This window comes from Carassius auratus, linkage group LG44F (assembly GCF_003368295.1).
Source record: "Carassius auratus strain Wakin linkage group LG44F, ASM336829v1, whole genome shotgun sequence".
NCBI lineage: Eukaryota > Metazoa > Chordata > Actinopteri > Cypriniformes > Cyprinidae > Carassius > Carassius auratus.
This window is the reverse complement of record NC_039298.1, coordinates 4,536,404-4,559,000: the sequence shown is the minus strand read 5'-3', so window position 1 is coordinate 4,559,000 and position 22,597 is coordinate 4,536,404. Positions and strand designations below refer to the sequence as shown.

The window sequence follows — 22,597 nt, the reverse complement described above, 5'->3', positions numbered from 1 at the left end:
CACAATCAGCTCCATCATGATATGCTGAAAAGAAAGTTAGATGTGGGGTGGACAGAGCAAGCGTGCTTTGCTCTGCCTTCCCATGTTATACGCTGCGCATGTGTGGCACTGTTTTTCTTTCTGCCACAACAAAGACCTTGGTACTGACCAGGAAACTTAACCAAATACATCCATGGTCATTATTTTACTGGGCATAAATTTGCCCTGTGGGCCCACATTCAAATTTGTATACAGCTTTTTGGGCAAATTGATTGAATTGCCTCAGTGTCTCATCAGACACTCTCTTTCATGCCATACAACACCATCATTCATACTTTTCCACACACTTTCACTCCCCCTTTTTTTTTTTTTTTTTTTTTTTTTTTTTTTTTTGCCAAAAACTTTTATTTTCTTTCTTTCCTTCCTTTTTCCAAAATCTCATAGATTAATTTGTTTAGAATATTAGGCCTAGGCATTGGGCATTTGAGAGAGCCAATTATCATTTCTCAAATGTCATGTGTTTGTCTAATTTAAAGTTTAGTCAAATACTTTTTTGTTATTGCTCATGAGCGACTCTGAGAAGAGGATTGGAGATCTCTGCATATCTTGGATCCATGACCATCTACATTTCCATTTTGTTATCCCCAGTGTTGACAGTATATGTGATTTCATGATTTTGGATCTTTGGAATTATCTTTTCTTCAATATTATTTTATTCAGTTTTACCTTAGAAAATTACCTTAAAACAAAATGGAGTGACCAACATTTCTATTTTTTCAACCCTATATCTTTTTCCTATTGTTCATCAAGATACCCTTTTTTATTTATTTATTTATTTATTTATTCTCTTCTTTCCCAAAGAGCTCAGCATTGTTGTGAAGTATTCAGTTGTGCATTTTCCCTTAGTTGTTTAATGAAACAGTCTTACTATGCCAAATCCAGCTCCATGTTTATCTGATTGGTGAGTCAAGTACTCACTTCTGTCTGTCAAAGTTATTATTTTTTCTTTAAGACATGAGGCTGGACTGGAACCTATTGAAAAGCAGATTGAGAAAGTTAGTTAAAACACAGAATTTAAGGAAGTGCTGTGAGACCAGTGAATAATCAAGATTAAAACATAGTAAATAAAATAATCAAATAAAATAATTAACATTTGAAGCAGTCTCTATAGTGTTCATTGAATATGCAGGACCTGTGCACTGAAGGGATGGAAGTCCTTCTGGTGACCTCATCAGCCTGGGCTGTTGTACTGGGTCGTCAGTCTGTGATGGCACTCAAAGACCTGATGTTGTGGTGTACGGTCTCCGTTGTTTCTCTGCTTCTTCTCAGTCTGGCTTCTGGTTTCTTTCTGCCAGAGTTTTGCATTTCATAATGTTCTTTTCACCCTCAGGAAAAGTCTCAAGTGAAAGATTCACCTTTTCCTGCTTTAATTCTTTCTTTCTCCATGCTGAAGTGTGTTCTTCTCTTTCAGGAGGGGAGGGGAACATCCGTCAGCCCCTCCCTCTTCTTCTCTTTCTGCAGCTGTGTTTGCTGCTTTGCCATTCCTCGACAGACTCCAGTTCATTGCTTTCCTTTGTCAAGGCACTGTTCCAGAAATCATCTGAAAGTTTAACACTCAGAGACTGCATTAATCAAATGTACCTATGTAACTCCTGACCAAATTGTTTCTGAGCAATCAGCTCTTTTTCTAATTTTCACTTTTCAACCTCTTCTTTCAGTGGTCCCTTATTAAAAACAAAATCATCTGGTTGAAAACAGCAGTTCTCTTATTCTTTGTTAGTTAAGCAAGTTCTTCATTGCAGGAAAATAGCAAGCATTTTTTCTTCTTTGCAAAATGCAGAAATCAGCTACCTTTATTATCTAAATATACTGCAATAAAATAAAATAAACCTTTTTTTATAACAGCATGACATGCATATGGTAAAATAAAGACTTCAATCATAATTTTTCTTCTATATTTGCATACATGATTCAGAATAATCCGGTATTTGTGAATTAATGTTTCCTAACCAACATAAAATAATTCCTATTATTGTAAATAAAATAATTAAATTTAATTCTTTAAGCAACTAGTTTCCTTCCTATTGTAAAATGCCTATAGCTTTTGAATCAAAATGTCTTATTAACTTGGTCACCCAATCTTGCTTTCATTCCACATTGCACAAGTTATTTCTTTTATTTTTTACATGTACACAAGCCCAATCTCTGAAACTCTGTAATGGATTAACTTTCATACTGTCCCAGGGATAACAAGAAACAAATTTTAGATGTCTTCACGTATTAAAAAAAGTTTTAAGCACGTGCATCTTTTAAATTAATCTATTCAGACAAGTTATTAAATAATAAATACATATCTTATTAATTAATTTATTATTATTTCTATATTCCACCATATCTGCCATCTCTATATTAGTCCATTTCTTGAAACATTTGTATTTATTTTTCTCTAAAACAACCTTCCTTCAGTTAACTTTATTGTTTTAGGGCTCCTGCACTTATCCTTTCTCAACACCAGTCTCTGTAACCTAATCACTCCCAAGTGATGGTCCAGGAGGGGAGAGCACCTCTTGCTCCCCCCATGTAATAAAACTTTACTGTGGAAACGTCCTCCTTTGTTCTCACTCCCACTACACTGGGCTCAGAAAATTTTCTCCCCTTTCACCCAGACATCCTAAATGCAAAAATCTATTATAGATCTTGGTTCAAACTTTATTGATGCTATTTTCCTAAACCCATTCACACTTGCTACACTCTTTATTGAGCCAGAGTGCTTATGCTTGCATACTTTTTCCCTTTATCTAAGGGATAATCAGTCATTAATTGTCCTTTTATTATCAAGGCTCATCATACATTCATCCCTCTCAAGTGGATACTAGCTGCGTCCAACTCCACCCAGCCACCCTGAAGTGACAGTCCAAGAATGGTGCGCAACTTTTACCCACCCAACGAGGAATTTCTTTGTTCACACATTCATTCAGTCCGGACACAGATACATTCACACAACAAAACACAGCTCTTCCTAGAGCTCGCTCTACCTAGAGCGTCCTTAAGGGCCCATCTATTCAGTCCTTCGAGAATTTCACTTATACATTCTCAAAGCGGTATCCATGGGACTTTTCCTCGCGATTCCTTAACTAATCTGCTTATCCGTTTATCACTGTCCTACCTAGGCCCAGCTATCCAATAAACACAGACCACAGCATGCCATGTCTTTCTGCCTACACCATATTTGTCTTAAATCGAGGTTGCCTTTCAAGGCCTTCCTATTAATAACCCAAATATGTGCATGCAGTTATTTCTTCTGGAGTAAAACCCCTTTTTCAATTTAGATATCATATTATTTTTCTAAATTTGGAAGAGCAGATTTTAAGTGTCCTTACCACTCAGAACTGACCAGTCAACAACACACACTAATTATATAAGCAAAAATGCTTACCTTATTCTATGGTGGCCACCACTGTGTGTGTGTTGCTCATCAGTCAGCTCAAGAGCAGTCGTCCACTCTGCTCCTTTCCAGTCCCATCTGGGTCGCCAAATCTGTGGTGTATTTTGCCGGTTCTCCCAAGGATCAAACTCAGTCAGGGATTTTTCTCTCAGAAGAAAAGACTTTATTTTAAGCAAAACAAAGTCGAGAGCTTGTTGCAAGAAGTTCTGTCGAAATACTAGGTTGCATCTCATTATATACCGTAAACAGGGCGTTTCCAAATAGTCAAACTTTTCCTTATGCATGCAATTTTGATCCCTCCCTAGGGAGGAGGGCCCCTACTTGTTTTTGTATAACGAAAGGCCGTTTCTGGCCATATGTTTCTCATCAGTTCTGTAAATTCCAGGGTGTAGGCAACTTTCTCTCCATTACCTATAGGATTATAATGGAAAAACAACTAGCAACAAAAATGGCTTGATTCACATTGATTATTCTTGATTGATTAAAATCTTACTAATAAAAATCTTCCACAGTGTGTTTCACCAGGCTGCGAAGAAATATAGAGTGGAGTATCATCAGCATAACAGTGAAAGCTAACACCATGTTTCCTGATGATATCTCCCAAGGGTAACATAAAAAGCGTGAAGAGTAGCGGCCCTAGTACTGAGCCTTGAGGTACTCCATACTGCACTTGTGATCGATATGATACATCTTCACTCACTGCTACGAACTGATGGCGGTCATATAAGTACGATTTAAATCATGCTAATGCACTTCCATCAATGCCAACAAAGTGTTCAAGTCTATGCAAAAGAATGCTGTGGTCAGTTATGTCAAACACATCACTAAGTTCCAATAAAACTAATAGAGAGATACAACCACGATCAGATGATCGGGATCGGTCTATAATTAACTAGTTCTTTGGGGTCAAGTTGTGGTTTTTTGATGAGAGGCATCTCTTAGGAACAGGAGGAAGAGAACAGGTCCTGCTGGTTGTGCTCTGCTTGCCAACCAAGGCTTGGTTCTTGGAGCTCAAGTTCCTGTCAACATTCTCTCTCTGACATATTAACCTGAGGGAGGACCTTCTTTCTCTGTGGCATGGCACAAATGCCCAGACCTCTGGACAGGACATGGAAGACATGAGTTGGCTATCACTTAACACTATCTAGCCTAGTGGCATGGTGATGGTAATGAACCCAATCTCTCAAGCCAGAGCCCCCTATACAAGGCAGCTGCATGAAGTTGCGTCTTTTTGCAAACTGGTTTTCTTCCTGAAAGGAAGGCCCACAAAGACATGCCATTGGGTCAGAACACAAGAGATCCAATAGCTATATCCATTGGTGGCCAACCCGAATGCTGGACACCACATGCCACTGCAGTAGACATACTGTATCTTGCAGTATTAAGGCCAGCCATTTATATATTAATTGGAAATTTGTGAAAATGGACATTTTCTAGTAGTTTTAGAAAGAAAATTTACAATTAACTCACTTGGAAGCTAGAAGGCTCCCTTTTTTTGGATCAATAGACTACACAATAATGCAAGATGGGTTGGTTTTTGAACTTTGAATTTAAATTATTATTATTTTTTTATTATTATTCCTTTTTATAGTAAATTCATCTTTCAAATCCATCCATGAATCCCTGGCTCTGGAGAGTGAGCGAGTCAGACAAGCTTGGGCTGGTACTGACCTTCGGCAGTCAACCTCCGATCAGTTGGCCACATTGTGCACAACCCTCTCAGAGGTAATCTTTTTATTTTTATTATTATTATTATTATTATTATTTTTCCTCCTTGTTCAAGATGGAGCTAGTACACTTCTGACAACACTGAGCTGCTACTACTACTAGTATCACCTATAAGCACTGCAGAATGAGAAATAAGATGAATATTTTGTGGTGAATAAAATAATGATAGACCTTTTAGAATCATTTATTTAGTAAGAGGGTTTTTTTAATACATTTTTTACCATTTTATGTCCTGATATTTGAAGAATTAATTGTAATTCTATATATATATATATATATGTATATATATATATATATATATATATATATATATATATATATATATATATATATATATATATATATATATATATATATATATATATGTGTGTATATATATATGTGTATGTATGTGTGTGTGTGTATATATATATGTGTATATATATATGTATATATATGTGTATATATATGTATGTATGTATATGTATCTATGTATGTGTGTATCTGTATGTATGCATGTGTATGTACAATATGTGTGTGCGTGTATGCATGTCTATGACTGTATTGTCATGTATGCTCTCATGCTTTATGCTTAAAGGTGACATCAGATGCCCATTTCACACAAGTTGTCGTGTTTCTTTTTATATTATTTCTGAAATAATTTTTAACACATTTTGGTTAAAATTCCTCAGCGGTTTTGAAAACGTTTTAACTTGTCAAACCAGCTCTGTTCACAGAGACCGTTTTGGTTCATGGCTCTTTAAATGCTAATGAGCTACTGTTCACCCCATTTATATCTTCCGTACTACTAACTCATACACTAACATTAGGTTTGTTCAACATGCTTCAGCCCTGCACAGACCGATCGGTGTATGACGTCAAAGTACGGTGCATGTGATTAGAAAGCAGATGAATCTTTAAGCGGAAGATAGTTTATTTGAATTTTGACAGTCTCAGAAAAATATTTGCAGGAATCTCATTTTTAATGATATTCTTCAGATTTGAAATAGAAACTCATGAGATATGTGACTTTCAACCCATTACTCTTCTAGATTGCTCCAGGACTGTATTTTTATATCAAATGAAAAGAGAAAATTCTTTGTGGTAACATTTTTTTCAAGGTACTTCAGTGTCTATAACTTTTAATATTTTGGAGCATAATCAATTCTGGTTGATTTAAAAAGTAAAGCCCAAAGGGTCTACTTTCCAAAGACTCCAAAATTAAGTGTGTAACACACTGACGTTCTTAAAGGTCACTTTTTTTTTTTTTTTAAGCTTTGTGTTTGCAGTGTGCAATATAACATGCGTTCATGTTTCGCGCGTAAAAAAACACAGTATTTTTCACCCAATTCACCTATCTTTTCACTGTCATAAAAACGGGCTGATGATTTCTTGTTCTGTGAAGTCCCTCTTTCAGAAATACGTGACGAGTTCTGATTGGGCCAGCGGTTCCTGTGTTGTGATTCGACACCAGCTGAGTGCACCTAGCCTCCTGGAAACGTGATTGGGCTAGTTTTGGTCTAGTTTTGAGAAACAAGTGGGCAGGATTTGTTTTGAAAACCTGGCAATCTTGATCTGAACGTACGTGCTGGAGATGTACTTCTAATCACAGGAGCGCCGTTACTGATGATATGTGCATGAAAATCGCGTTTTTTTTTTTTTTTTTTTTGCTCAGCCGTATCATCTAGTTAACAAAGCTAAACAGTGTTGCCCTTTTTGTAATAAGTTACAGAAACTGTTAAATGCACCAACTTACATAATAAAATACACTTACCGGTTGTAGTCCATAAACAACGCCTTCTCCAGACAAAGAGGGAACTTTTCAATTTTTCAAGAATAATCTTTGTGCGAATTCAGCATTAAACTGATTGAGATTGAGGTAGCTGTCCTCAGAAAAATGTGCTGCACATAGTTTTATATGTGGATTATAATTTTCGGGAACATTGTTAAACATAAGTTGTAAACATTAATCTCCAAGTACAGCGTCCCTGGGAAGCCCAAACGATGATGATTGGACTCCGAGATGAAAATAACAGAGGTTCGACGACATGGCGACAAACAAAAACACAGCTCTTCCTTCCTAGTCGGAGTGCAACAAGACCAAGCCCTTTTTTGTTTCTTCATGTGGGCGGAGGTTAGTAAAAAAACTGTTTTAGTGACGTAATTACTGCAGGAACTAGAGGGATGTAGTCCAAACAGGTAGTTCGTTGTAGGCGAATTGTTAAATAAAATATCTTGCTTGCCATTGAACTTTGAGCTTTATAATTTTACAGATATTATTTATACTCTAACAACAACATTACACACTAACTAAAGTTTAAAACATGGGATCACGAAGAGCCGGATCTTTAATATCCCATTATCTATAAGCTATATGTAAATGTAATTGCATGTTATTACTGCATTTAACAACTAATATTATATTAATATTAACTTTTTTTCTGCCCCCCCCCTACAAACGATTTATCGCACTGAATAAGACAAAAAGGACATAATGGACTGTAGAAAAGTGCTTAAAGATATAATAGCCTTATAATAAAAAAAGCTATACTGAACGTGTGAAGAAAAGAAAAAAAGACCACAAATTGATTGCTAGGCCTACTATAGATGCATATAAAAGTGGAAAATTTTTTAGTAATATTTTGCAATTAAAACCTCTAAGCACAAACGAATGGAGCCATTGGCATGGACTGAGAGCTCCCTGCATTAGCATATATTTGTATATTCCTAGGAGAAATGTTTAGTATGGTAATGGCACAAATCAAGCACGAATTAGAAAATGTTTGACTTTCAGTAAAAAATAAAAAAAGCAAATGAAAAAATAAAATAAAAAAGGTCACAGTTTCAACTTAATGTTGCCTTGAAATTTAAGCCTAGTCAACTTTGAAATATAAAGTCAGTAAAACGTGGAGCTGACTAAACTTACAATTTTAAAGCAGCACAATTTTTTTTGTTATTTAAGAAGAGGGCATGGTTGTTTCCTTTAATGGCACAAACGAATGGCACTGGTTTGGAGGACCGCATGGGGTGGAGAATGACGTCACTGACCCGTTTTGTATTTCTTAATTTGAGGACTGTATATAGATAGTGTACATTTGAATGGCACAAACCATGATTTAGAATTATTTTTGGAATGATTTAGATTGCATGGGGTGGAGAGTGATGTCACTGTTCATAAAAGGTTTAATTGTTTGTTATATAAAAGCGGTCATAGGTATAGGGTTTCTTTTAACAGCACATATCGGGCACAAATGAATGGCACCAGTTTGGAGAGATTTGGACACCATTTGGTGGAGAGTGACATCACTGCTCAGAGTTGTTTTTGTTATTCCTGAGGAGAAATATATTTGACGTTCATTTCAACAGCACAAATAGAGCACAAATTAATGACACCAGTTTTGGGTGATTTAGACAAACTGGGGTGGAGAGTAACATCACAGTCTCCGAAAATAGTATGATTATATCTATGGAAGGAAAATATATACAGTGTTTTTTTATAATTGCACAAATGGGCACAAATTGAGCACAAACGAACTATGCTGGTTTGTAGTGATTTATAGTGATGGAGTGGAGACTGACGTCACACGGCCAAAAAGATTGTTTAATCTCAAACACCAAATCAGCACAAACGTAGGTAGCACAAACTAATGGCATAATTAAGGTGATTTATTTCTTTTCATGGGGTACCAAGTTCACAGAGGTCACGATGCATCTCAAACAAGCCTATTCATACAGACAAAAAGTTATTTTTTTCCCCTTTTACTGAACTGTTTTTCCCCTTTGACTTAATTTTTTTTTTTTTATGTTTGTTTCGTGCTAGGACAATTTAGAGTGCTGATAACAACAAAATCATCTTTCAGACCTAAGCTATTGAATGACAAAAAGAAACAAACATTGATATATCTTTAGGTCATTCATGTGTGTGTGTGTACAGGATTTACCACAAGAACAAACTTCTTATTTATTTATATATATATATATATATAAAGAAGTTTGTGCTTGTGGTAAATCCTTTGATGGTGCTTGCATTATATTGTTCGGTCTTAAATTTCATGTGCTGTTTGTTTGGGTTTCATTTGGCACTGAATATAAAGTCTGACACATTTTGTGTTGCACTGTTAGCATTTGCAAGCATGGAGTGCATCTCCATCTCATCTGCTCAAGACACAAACTCTTGCTCTGCATATACTCTGAGTTTGTGTTGCTTAACATTCTTCTGAGAAAACAGTGCATTTAATATCACTAGATTTATAAAGTAAATTTATTAACCTGTGCCCAACACAGGATAATTCATCAACCTATTTCTTTGTATGCAATTTGATGGCGATTAAAGTTGAGTTTACAGGTGGGCAAATTTTAAAATCACATTAAATCATACTGTAAAGTAGGGCTGAAATGATTCCTCGAGTAACTCAATTACAAAAAATGATCGAGGCAAATTCCTCTGTCTCCAAGCCTCTTTTAAATTATTTTAAATCTCACATCAGGTTCTTTCGCATTGATTTCTTTTTTTTATGTGACACAACGCATTTATGCAACCACAAAGCAGAAGCAGGCACAAGCGCTGCGTCCGAAATGCCCCCTATGGAAATGCTGCAAGGAGTCAGCAGTGTTTTGATTTGAGGCAAACGTAAAGAGAACGTCGTGGGTTGTGTCCATTGCAAGATAGAGTTGGCATACCACAACTAGGGCCCTAGGATTTACGCGATGCAGAAAACATGGAGGAAATCGCGGAATCCAGACATAAAAACGGAATTTACAGTTAAACGCGGAATGGCCCAGAATTTGCCACATTTTGAATGAATTAATCAAAAATAGGTCATTTCACTTACATCAAATCACGATATGGACTAATATCTGTAAATATTAAGCCAGAACAGTCTATTTAAATATGAATCCTGCATGCTCTGCGTGTCTGTGTTAATGAATGGAGCAGAAGCGCTTCTTCATTTATTTACACACACACTGAAGCGCGTGACGCTCGCGGTAATTTCAGCGTCTGCTGTCTCACTAAATAAAGATGTGAACACATGAACAACATCTCCAGAACTGCTCTGACAGTCACTTCATGAGCATTTGACCGTTTGATTTGAGTAAAACTAGCGTCACATTAAATACACAGAACTGTAAAGGTACGTCAACCCGTCAAAATAAAAGTCCGGTTTAAAGACAATTATTTAACAGATAAATATTACAACTGTTCAGCAATGTGTATATATCCTACTACTACTAAAAAAAAAATAACAAAATCAACCTTTTTTTTTATCTTTAATCACACAACATTTCTTCCATGTTTTATTTTTAATAGTAAATCCCATTTGTTTTCCAAAAAATTAAGTCTGCTTAATTTTCAATAATTAAAAGATAAATAATTGTTTTGTGTGTTTAATGTGCATCTCACAAAATGCTTTATTTAAAACCCCAACTGAATGGCACTTAAATGCACTTAATTCATCTGTCAACTTTATTGTCATTGTTCACAGTACAAGTACAGGCAGGGAAACAATGGGTAATGATTAAATGTTTGTTTTTCATGAATGCATTGCATCGTTTGCATTTAAAAAAAAAAAAAAAAAATCTAAAAAAAGAAACTAAGTTGTTAATTTAAGAGACCCAGGAGTCTTATTTTCTCTTGCATAATTAATATTGCACTTTAAGCAAAAACGCATTTTATCTGATTAATCGATGGAATTTTTGGTAGAATACTCGATTACTAAAATATTCGATAGCTACAGCCCTACTGTAAAGTGAAGCATCACCAGGCCATTGGTGCCATCTTCAGGTATTCGTTAGGGCTTTGAATCTTTGCGTAGGCTTCTATTTGATTCTGACTCTAAGTGGTTTCACAGGATTATTTAAATGCTTCCCGTAAATTCTTTAAATGCATAGTCAGGGGGCAAATTACACCAGCCTTTATAGTTGGAGATCGAGGTCTTTACGGGTCCAAAATTGTGTGCCCGAACCCGACCGGGACCCGTCTATTATTTGAAAGCTGGACCCAAACCCGCCAGAAAGACAGACTCGACTGGACCCAATTGTCACACATTCCGCTTTAAATTGCTATTACAAGTCAATAAACCTGTTGCGAAAAATATAACACACTGTCTTACCTAATTCAAGGAGCTGTAGTCTCTCTTCCATCTACCTGACTTCCTGTGATGCATTACAATCCTCCGACAAGACAGTTATCCATGTTATTCCTCTCGTTATTCCAAGTCCAAGCTTAATCCACTCATTATTTCAGCTACAAAAGTTCACTTGATGTCACTGTGATGGATGACAAATTTAATTGTGCACATGTCCCTTCTGACTCGAGTTAACTCTCATATTAACTTCGACTGTTTGCCCGTCAGCAAATAAATAACGTCAGTGAACGATCGTTATTATAGTTCAATCATCTCTGTGCTCTCTGCTCTGTGTCAAGTCAGAGTCTGACCACTAAAACCTTAAGATTAAACGGTTACTATATAGTATTATAAAAATGGGAGAAAATGTGAAGCCTGGTTTGGCGGTCGAAGTGTCCCTCACTGGTTGTCATAGAAACATGACACGCTCTCGAGACTGCACATGTGTACTAGCTGGATCAATCTAAAACTAGCTTTTTTACGCAATTTGAGCATCATAGAAAACATTCATGTGATAGTTCACCTCAGATCTTGTTGCTGATTTGAAATATGAGTGTGTCAAGTCTGCACTATTATCGTGCATTAACCCTGAGTCTGTGCGCTCTGCTTCTAACGGCAGATAGAGAGAGAGAGAGAGAGAATCGCCTTTTTTTTTTTTACAAGTCCAAGTTACAAAAAACACAAGCAGTGTCTGATCACGGCCGGGTGTTCTCAGAGTCCGATGACTCCAATCACACGTGTATTACACACAATGGTAAACTGACCCGGGACCCAAAATAATAGAGGGTCTCGGGTGCACTGTGAAGACCTCTAGTTCGAGAACCATAGGTTAGAACAATTAAAAAAAAAAAAAAAAAACTTTTGTCCATTGTTAAATGCTAGTTTAATGATACTATGGCATGACATGGCATACGTAAAAATGCATGTAAGCCAATATAAAAAAAAAATGAAAAAAGATATTTTAAAATGATGTATAAGCTAACATTTTGTCACACCAGGGGTGTTGCCATTTCAGAAGTGACAGAAATGTCAAATACAATCATTTCATGTATGTAGCCTATGTATTATCATTATTATTTTTATTTTTATTTCTTATCTACAATGAATTCTCTTTTAATTTGCTGTAAGAAATCAAATAAACTGCTTGACAAATCATTTTGTAATCTATATTTTTTCCTAATGGCAATTTTATGATTGTTTTATATGCTACATTTAATTAGCTATTTTAATTTTCTGCACAGAATAAGGTAGAAAATATTATAGTGCTTTACATATATTTGCTATACTTATAGTTTCTGTACTGTAATAAATGTCGGTTAGCACTGCATCTTTCATACATTTTATCTATTTGTGTTTTTGTTTTTTACGTTTCATCAGTTTATTCTGCTTTTATTTAGTTTAGCTGCAGATAAAGCCTGGCACGTCTATGAGAGCAAGATCACTTCTTTCAGTGCAAAATGCTATAGTAGCTGTTTAACTTCTCCTCTCCAACAGCGAATGATGATTTTGAAAGAAAACGCACCAGATGTCACATTTTAAACACATTTATCATTCAATGAAACTGTGTGTATGATTTAGACACATTTCTGCTCCGTCCATGTAATAAATACCCAGCTTTCAACTACTCTGGCAATGCTGTCAGTAAAATGCAGAGAGCCATTGACAAACTACTTCTCTTTAGTATAATTGGCCACGTGTCCTAAGGAGAGATCACACATCAGCTGCATCAGAGAGGAATGGAGCGCGAGCACTATCTCAGACTGTAACAGTGGAGCATGTGAGAGATAGATTCAAGGCACAAACACTGTTCAAGGTCTCCATTTATTCGTGCTTGTAGTAATTTAATGTGTATATATTTTCAAAGCATTGAATTGCTATAGAAATTCATTCGCAATAAATTCGATTCTTGGCGTTTTAAATCGATTACTGTCCGAGATCTGCGATTCACAACTGAAAAATTATGTTTCAAGATCAATGCATATACATCATCAGGGTTTGTAATCGATGCATCAAGAAAACGAGTGGATATTTATAGCCCTAGTTATTATATAATAAACTTATTACATTTATTAGCATATTAGCATATTACATTATTGTATGCCAATTTCATCAGGGTTGTTCAATAAATCAATGTAATTACTTGGTTTTGATCCTTTATTTGAAGCAATTATTCCCTCATCGATAGTTTATATATAAATGGTCATACTAAAATTAATACTTTTTCACTTAGGTCTATTTGTATTAATAAAAGAATATTGGATAACTCTATTACTTGATTGCCAAAGTAATCATTAGTTACAGCCCTTGATTAGTTAAAATATTTTAAAATACAGCTGCATTGTTTTGATTTGTAATCAAAAGACAAATATTTTGTCATTTTTAAAATGTTTTAAGTGTTAAAGTATTGTCTCATTCTATATTTATATCTCATGAGCTAAGTGTATCGTCACGCACCCAAGTGTTGATAAGTGGGGATATAGCTCATAATTTAACAAGTGTAGGATGCAGCTTTCATTCTTCAGGTCAATCATATATTCATGAAAAAGAAAATCAGTTTTAATATGGAAACTTTGTCTATCTTTTGAAATGTTAAAGTTGCCACAGTCATTGGTCTATTAGCATAACAATATTAAGTCCTTGAAAACCAAAAAAGTAATGCTTAAAGTCCTTGAAATTCCTGGAATTAAATTTTGCAGTTTCTGTACGAACCCTGTATTTTAAAAAAAAAATATTTTAAAATTTTAATATTTAAATGTTAACATTTAGCCAAGAACTGGCTGAATGTTTTCTTTTCAGCGTTTCTGTGCTGGCAGACAGAAGAAACCCAACTAAATGGCAAAAAAAAAAAAAAAAATAATAATAATAATAATAATAAAATAAAATACAACAATAATAATAATAATAATAATAAAGAAATTCAAAAAAAGTGAAAATTTCATCTATCACCTTTTATCACAATTGTGCTAGTTACTTTTTTTTTTTTTTTTTTTTTTTAGCTTGAGATGCAGTCACGTTTAACCAGAGTTCACTCTCTGTCACTGTCATCCGATTCCTCAGATGAGTCCTACTCTACTGTGTGCCAGGATCAGGTGTGTACTTCATGTCTGAATTTTTTAAGTAATGTTTTTGGTTTATTTAATATAAATCTCTTTTTGTCATTAAGCAGGACACCCCCTCTCAAGACTGTAAGCTAAATCGTACACCCCCAGTAACAGACTGTACAGCAGAGTATTTTGATGCCAGTGAAGTTATTTATGAGAATTTGTCTGACAATGAAACATCTGACGAATCTGGATTGAGTGATGTCACCACAAGCAACTCTGAACCAGAGGAAGTCCACAGTACGTCTACAGTTAGCTAAACAATCAGCTTTACATGTTTATGTTTATGGTTATGTAATGAAAAATGAATAATAAAACCTAACAGATAATTAAAATAACTAAAGTAAATATTTATATATTTACTTTAGTTATCATTTTAATAATCGTTTAAGGTTTTATTATTCATACACACACGTTGTTTTTGTGTAAAGTGTGTTCATCCCATAGGTGTAATGGTTTTTATTCTGTACAAACTGTATATTCTATGGTCCTTCACCAACCCTACACCTAACCCTAACTCTCACAGGAAACTTTGTGCATTTTTACTTTCTCAAAAAAACTCATTCTGTATGATTTATAAGCGTTTTGAAAAATGGGGACATGGGTTATGCCCTCATAAGTCACCCTCTCCTTGTAATACCTGTGTCATACCCATGTCATTATACAGAGTTGTGTCCTGATATGATACAAAAACATGCCCACACACACACACACATATACATTATATATATATATATACCTAAAAACAAATTATAGACCTCCCTAAAAAAAAGGAAAATCACGGTTTATTTTTTTTTGTATCTTTACTCTATTGTATTTATTTGTGCTGTTGCTTGTAGTTGGATAGAATATTTTTATTTTATTAGAAAGTGTAGTTTTTCCATAAACATAGCACATCGAACTGTATAGAAACCGTGACTTTAAAACCGTGAAACAAACTGAACTGTGAAAGTTCAACCATGCCACCCCATTTATTTATTTATTTATTTATTTATTTATTAGTGGTGGGCCGTTATCGCCGTTAACGTGCTGCGTTAACGCGAGACTCTAATCGGGCGATAAAATTATCGCCGTTAATCTATTCTCAAAGTTGGGTTGGGGCTGGGTCTATACTAAGCAAGCTATGATGACTTTCACCTTGATATTTTAAATAACCGACTGGCAGAGGCCAGCCTAACGGACAGCGACACCGAACCGAGCTCTCTTCTGCGAAGTTCTCCTCAAAGTCCCTCCTGCACTGGAACGAACAAATACAAATCACAGTTTGAAACAAACAAGATATGAAAGAGCCTGATTCAGTAGCTCGCGGTGTTCTGGTGTTCAGGGCTCACGCAGAAAAGGCGTCTCGAGACACTGAAAATAAGCGTTTTCAAGTGTTTTGATCAAAACACTTGAACATCGAATTTGCTTATTTTTGCTCAAGTGCCGACAAATACATATTGAAGTTGAGGAAAAAAATGGGATGTGTATTATATTGGATGTGTTCATCGTCTCTTAAATTGACAGCGCCTAATTAAGCTACTGGCTGCTGTAATGTTAATCCAAGAAAATGATAATGAAAATCACTCACTGCTCTTGACTGAATTACTTTGTAGTTTTAACAGTCAAACCAAAAAATATTCAGACACCAGATATAATTTTTGATATATATAGCAAAACTGTAATAATGTGAGAAATGTTGAAGGTGTCTGAATAAATGTAGGTTTCATTGTATATTTAATTTTTACATTGAAGACTATCCAGTGCTATTTTACATTTACATTACAATTACATTTAATTATTTAGTTTCTGTACCTTGACACCTACAAACTTGAAAAAAACCTTAAACACTGTGTAAATAGCACAAATAAATAAAAATAAACGAACATACAAATTAGACAATTCAAACAGGGCCCACTGGTACAACCTTCACTGGGTCCCCACTTGTGCAATGTGGAATTAGTTTACAGCTTTTTCAAGCACTTTGTGATGCATTTTGGAAACAGGAGATCTACATTTCTAATGCACCATCTACCTTGATAAACCCCTTTTCAAAGACTTACTGTTTGTCAATTTTATTTGGGTAACACACATATTCTGAATGCCTTTGGCATAATTCGAATGAGCCATTTTAATCTAGATTCATTTCAAGATCACAGTGAGATTAATCTAGATTTAAAAAAAATAATCTATGCCCGCCTCTAATAAATATATAAATATAAAATATATATATAATGTGTGTATATATATATATATATATATATGTGTGTATGTATATATGTGTGCGTGTGTGGGTTGCATGACTAATGATTTCTACTAGTCTATTTTTTTTATTTCAAAAATACTCGAGTTACTCGACTACTTGTGGTTCATGCTACTGTAAATGAAAAGACATTAAATAGTTTTTTTTTAATCAATAAATGCTTATTAATTCATAGCCGTATGCAACAATTACATATAAAAATTGTCAAAATTTTATAATTATGACATTACATATTGAAATTTTCCTGTAACAGCCAGTATTTGTGTCTGTAATGATCACATTTTTATTTATATATTATTATTATTATTATTATTATTATATTTTTATCTGCATTCAGATACAATGTTGATAAGATCTTTATGGCAGGTTTTTTTTTTTTTTTTTTTATATATATATATATTTATCACTTAAGTATGTTGTGTTAAAATAAAATAACTATTAATTTCTAAAGTAACATTTATCATGCCAGCAGAGAGATGTCATAACATTTAGTGATCATTCTGAATAAAGAATTCGGCTTTTAGGCAAAACCCTAATTATTACATTACATATTTTAATTTTACATGCAACATAGATAAGGTCATAGAAAGTAACCGCTACACATAATTTTGTAATCCTAAAATTCATGTTGTACTTGCAAACACTTTGTATGCTTAATGGTTAATGCATGCTCGACTAGCATGCATTAACCATTAAGCGTACAAAGTGATTGTTTCCGACAGCGCCGACTAGTGGTTAAAGTAGTCGATTGATTTGGCATTGATTCAACAAGGTGCTGAAAGCATTCTTTAGAAATGTTGGCCCATATTGATAGGATAGCATCTTGCAGTTGATGGAGATTTGTGGGATGCACATCCAGGGCACGAAGCTCCCGTTCCACGACATCCCAAAGATGCTCTATTGGGTTGAGATCTGGTGACTGCGGGGGCCATTTTAGTACAGTGAACTCATTGTCATGTTCAAGAAACCAATTTGAAATTATTCGAGCTTTATGACATGGTGCATTATCCTGCTGGAAGTAGCCATCAGAGGATGGGTACATGGTGGTCATAAAGGGATGGACATGGTCAGAAACAATGCTCAGGTAGGCTGTGGCATTTAAACTATGCCCAATTGGCACTAAGGGGCCTAAAGTGTGCCAAGAAAACAGCCCCCCCACATCATTACACCACCACCACCAGCCTGCACAGTGGGAAAAAGTAAGTGCAGCTCATGCAAATTGTAGCCTCTTTTTCCTATTTGTAGTGGAGATGAGTGGTACCCGGTGGGGTCTTCTGCTGTTGTAGCCCATTCGCCTCAAGGTTGTGCGTGTTGTGGCTTCACAGATGCTTTGCTGCATACCTCGGTTGTAACAAGTGGTTATTTCAGTCAAAGTTGCTCTTCTATTAGCTTGAATCAGTCGGCCCATTCTCCTCTGACCTCTAGCATCAACAAGGCATTTTCGCCCACAGGACTGCCACATACTGGATGTTTTTCCCTTTTCACACCATTCTTTGTAAACCCTAGAAATGGTTGTGCGTGAAAATCCCAGTAACTGAGCAGATTGTGAAATACTCAGACCGGCCTGTCTGGCACCAACAACCATGCCACGCTCAAAATTGCTTAAAAACCCCTTTACGTGCAAACATCGCCGACGGCCCCAGTTTATTATTGTTTCACTTTCACAGCACATTAAACATCACTGTCTTCATCTGGACAAACTGTGCATCAATTGAAAGTTTAAAGACTCTAGCTTCGATATTTGACCAATATTTTGATAAAACATTGTTGCAGTGACAGATATTTAGTGATTTATGTCAGGAGTGCAAAATAATAAATCTGTATTATGCCACATTTTGAATAGAAATTCACCACTCACTCATATTCAGTCACGTCAGCAGCGGTTTATTTGTGTTCACATAGACTCACTGAACAGCGTCAATAAGGATTTATAGACCAAAAATGCATATCTGCAGAGATATATGGATATATTTATCTATGTTTACTTCATATTTCTTCAGACAGAATCGTCATTTCTATTCATTTTCCACGGATTTACGCGATCAGATGATAAACAGCCTCTCCCAGCGATCTGTGTATGTGTTTGCTGTGTTGTCAGCTCGTGCTGTGTGTGACTCAGTCTCCGATTGGGCCTTCCCAATGTCAATCTGAGAGTGTAATATCTGGACACTGCCACATCGTGTCACATGCTTCCTGCACACTTCCTGGTAGTTATCTGGCCAAAACAACACTGAAACACCTCTGTACACACGAAATATCCGAATAATAAACCCGCGATTACGATAGTAAAGCTTGGTATGAGAATTTCTTGAGATCTGGGTCGTTTTTATAAAAAAAAATTGAAAATTAACATCGGAAATGCTAACTTGTGCAGCGATGAAAAAGGCTACAAATAACATATTTTTACAACAGTAAACGACCAAATTCCACCCCTGATCGCTAAAGGAAGTTATTATAAACACTCAATCGGGGTTTAATTTTCATAAATTGTCTGATGTAGCTTGATGCTAACGTTAGCTCCGATGCTACTAATAGCAGGTGCTTTTCTTCTTCATAATGCATTTTTGTCTCGATAATTCACGTAAGGTCGTAAGAAAATGTTTTGTTGTATTTTTATAGTAAGACTTTTGATAAATAAGGGCTAAATGCAAAGAGATACTGAAGTGAGATCGCTTCTTTGTTGCTTTGTAAAGCCTGAAAAACCACAATCAAGGCTAATAAAGGTGGAATAAAAACAAAAGAATAATGATAAAAGAATAATGCGGATAATGTGTCATACCTGGCGGAGGTGTGAAAGACTCGTTTGGTGAGAACAATACAATAATGAATCGGGCAGCTTTCAACAGTGAAACATACACAAAGAGCACAGGAATGTTTACATGTGAGATCTTATAGAGATGACAAGGGCCATAAATCAATCTGATTAGCCTTCTCTAAAAACACACATGACATGGCCTTAGAAAATATTTCATAAAATTCACAGTTTTACAGATTCAATTATGAAAATTTTTATGAAGTTTTGGAAGACTTGTGGCCTTAGCTACACTGTGTTTTCAAACTCATTTCCTACATCAACATTTTTTAAAATACATTTAAAACATTTGTTTTTAATATTTTTATTTTTGTTTTTATGTCTGAGCTTATATATCTGTATTATCATATGTAGACGGTCAAATGCTGGTGCCAAGCTCTCTTCTGCTGTCATCACCTGGAGTGCTGCCAAATCCTCCGTCAAGGCGGAGACACAAATATATGTGTGTGTAGTGTGTGTGTGTGTGTGTGTATATATATATATATATATATATATATATATATATATATATATATATATATATATATATATATATATATATATATATATATATATATAAATATAAACATACACATTTACTTTCTAAAGAGAGAGAGTTTGTATTTAAATTGTACCAATTTATTGGTATGGTATTTCCTATTAATATTTTCCAGAAGCTGCAAATATGAAATACAGCGCCAGTGTTTCCAGCACAAATGATTTACCTTCTAATGCTCAGGTCACTGGGCGACGCACAGTGCTTCCTGCACACAGCACCGATAACAGCCATATAGGAATCCTCACCATCCTGTACAACAACATTGGGAAGGATTTGTCACGGGTATCCATGCCAGTGGCTCTCAATGAACCGCTTGGTTTATTACAGCGTGTCAGTGAAGATCTGGAATATTCTGAACTCCTGGATATTGCAAACCACACAGATGACCCTTTTGAAAGAATGGTAAGAGAAATGGGAATCATGTATAAAACTTTGCATGTATTTTATGCAAATTGTGTATACTGTGTTAGGTGCTTGATATTTTTGTGGGATGTTTTGTAACATTTAAGTGACACACAACTGGCACTGGGGCAAACAATGAAAGATACGGCAATAGGCAATGACGTTCAATATGAAATCAATTTCTTTTGTGAGGTGCAGATTAGCAGTCACTAAAGAAAATGTCTTGACAAATTATGGGGAAAAAAAGAGGAATCTGAGTGATGCCACAACAAAGAAATAATCAAAAGCCGATTTGGGGTCCAGGGGACAAGTGAGGGGGCCAGAGCTGTCGAACCTTTTATGCTACATTGCTAAGAGGGAGCTAGCTCCCTGGAGGTGGCATGATGACAGAGTCTGATAGAGGCCGTCATTGTCATACCTAAAGGACCAGAGCAAGCAAGGTCGGGATGTTCAGGTTATAGAATCTGACAAAAGTGGACGAGCGAGGACCAGCCGGCAGCCTCACAGATGTCCTTGATCGAGACACCCCTAGACCAGGCCCAAGAAGAGGCCATCCCTCTAGTGGAGTGGGCTCTTACTCCTATGGGGCACTCAAGGCCCATAGAGGAGTAACAGCGAGCGATAGCGTCGACTATCCAACGCGACAGGTGCTGCTTTGAGACTGAAGACCCCTTGGTGCGGCCACCAAAACAGACTAAAAGCTGGTCAGATTGCCGGAACAGCTGTGACCGCTCAATGTGACCGCGGAGGGGTTCAACCACCTAGAACCTCTCAGGAAACACACAATGAGGCTGTTTCAACCCACTGGTTGGCCGGCGATAGCATGAAATGCTGTGGTGGCTGCTATGTACACCTCGAGCGTTGAAGGGGTGAGACCCTTGTCTAGACGCTCTTCCAAAAATGACAGTGTCGGAGATGTGTCACACTCAACAGGGTCTTAGTTTCGTGCTGAGCACCAGTCGACGAAGACTGACCTTTTTTGGGCGTAGAGGCGTATTGTAGACTGGGCTCTCGCCTGAGGATCTGCTTCAATGTCGACATCCTGAACTTCCGTCTCATGAGGGAGAGGTTCAGGAGCCTGAGGTCTAAAATAGGTCTGAGACCGCCATCTTTCTTGGGGACAAGGAAATAACGGTTGTAGAACCCCAATCTGCTTTCTGAGGGAGGAACTATTTCTATGGCTCCCTTCCTTAGTAGAGTGATTACTTCAGTGCAATGGACCTGAGCATTGCCCGATTCTACCAAAAAACACACTCCAGACACGTAACATTCAACTCGAGCAGCGCTCTAAATAGGGCTGTGCAAAAAAATAAAATGTGATTTTCATGCCCATCTCGTCAGTAAAGGCGCTTCTGTGATTAGAAGTACATCTCTCTAGAAATATGGCACATAGTCTTAGTGTTTATACTTGACTAACTGGGGCCCAGGTCAGGAAGCAGACAGACTGGCTAAACCGACCGTCTGCTAGCTGCCTCCCGTCACAGAAGTCAGTTAATTCTCAGCACATAGAGACTCTTTCACCTAGATATCACACTATAGAGACTGTGTCTGTTCCCCGAACTAGAAAATACAAAAAACGTCCAAACCAAGTTAAGGTTAACAATTTAATTGAGGTTCAACAAATAAAAAACAAATTCAATATGGATAAACAAATGATAAAGATTGGCTTATTGAATTTCAGATCCATTTCTACGAAAACACTTTTTGTAAATAATATGATAACTGATCATAATATAGATGTGCTCTGTTTGACAGAAACTTGGCTAAAACCTGATGATTACACTATTTTAAATGAGTCCACCCCCCAAGATTATTGTTATAAACACGAGCCGCGTCTAAAAGGCAAAGGGGGAGGAGTTGCTTCAATTTATAACAACGTTTTCAGGATTTCTCAGAGGGCAGGCTTCAAGTATAACTCGTTTGAAGTAATGGTGCTTCATATAACATTATCCAGAGAAACCAATGTTAATGATAAATCCCCTGTTATGTTTGTACTGGCTACTGTATACAGGCCACCAGGGCACCATACAGACTTTATTAAAGAGTTTGGTGATTTTACATCCGAGATAGTTCTGGCTGCAGATAAAGCCTTTATAGTTGGTGATTTTAATATCCATGTCGATAATGAAAAAGATGCATTGGGATCAGCATTTATAGACACCAGTCAACTCACCAGTCTGTGCTGCCACCGTGGTTCCTGCGTTACTCTCCGACCTTTCATCATCATCATACTTCTAATAAACTTA

General features: G+C 36.2%; 1 pseudogene; it reads left to right on the top strand.

Moving 5' to 3' along the window:
* LOC113068209 (oxysterol-binding protein-related protein 6-like) overlaps positions 1-22,597 on the top strand; it is a 168,015-nt pseudogene that overhangs the window by 32,821 nt on the left and 112,597 nt on the right.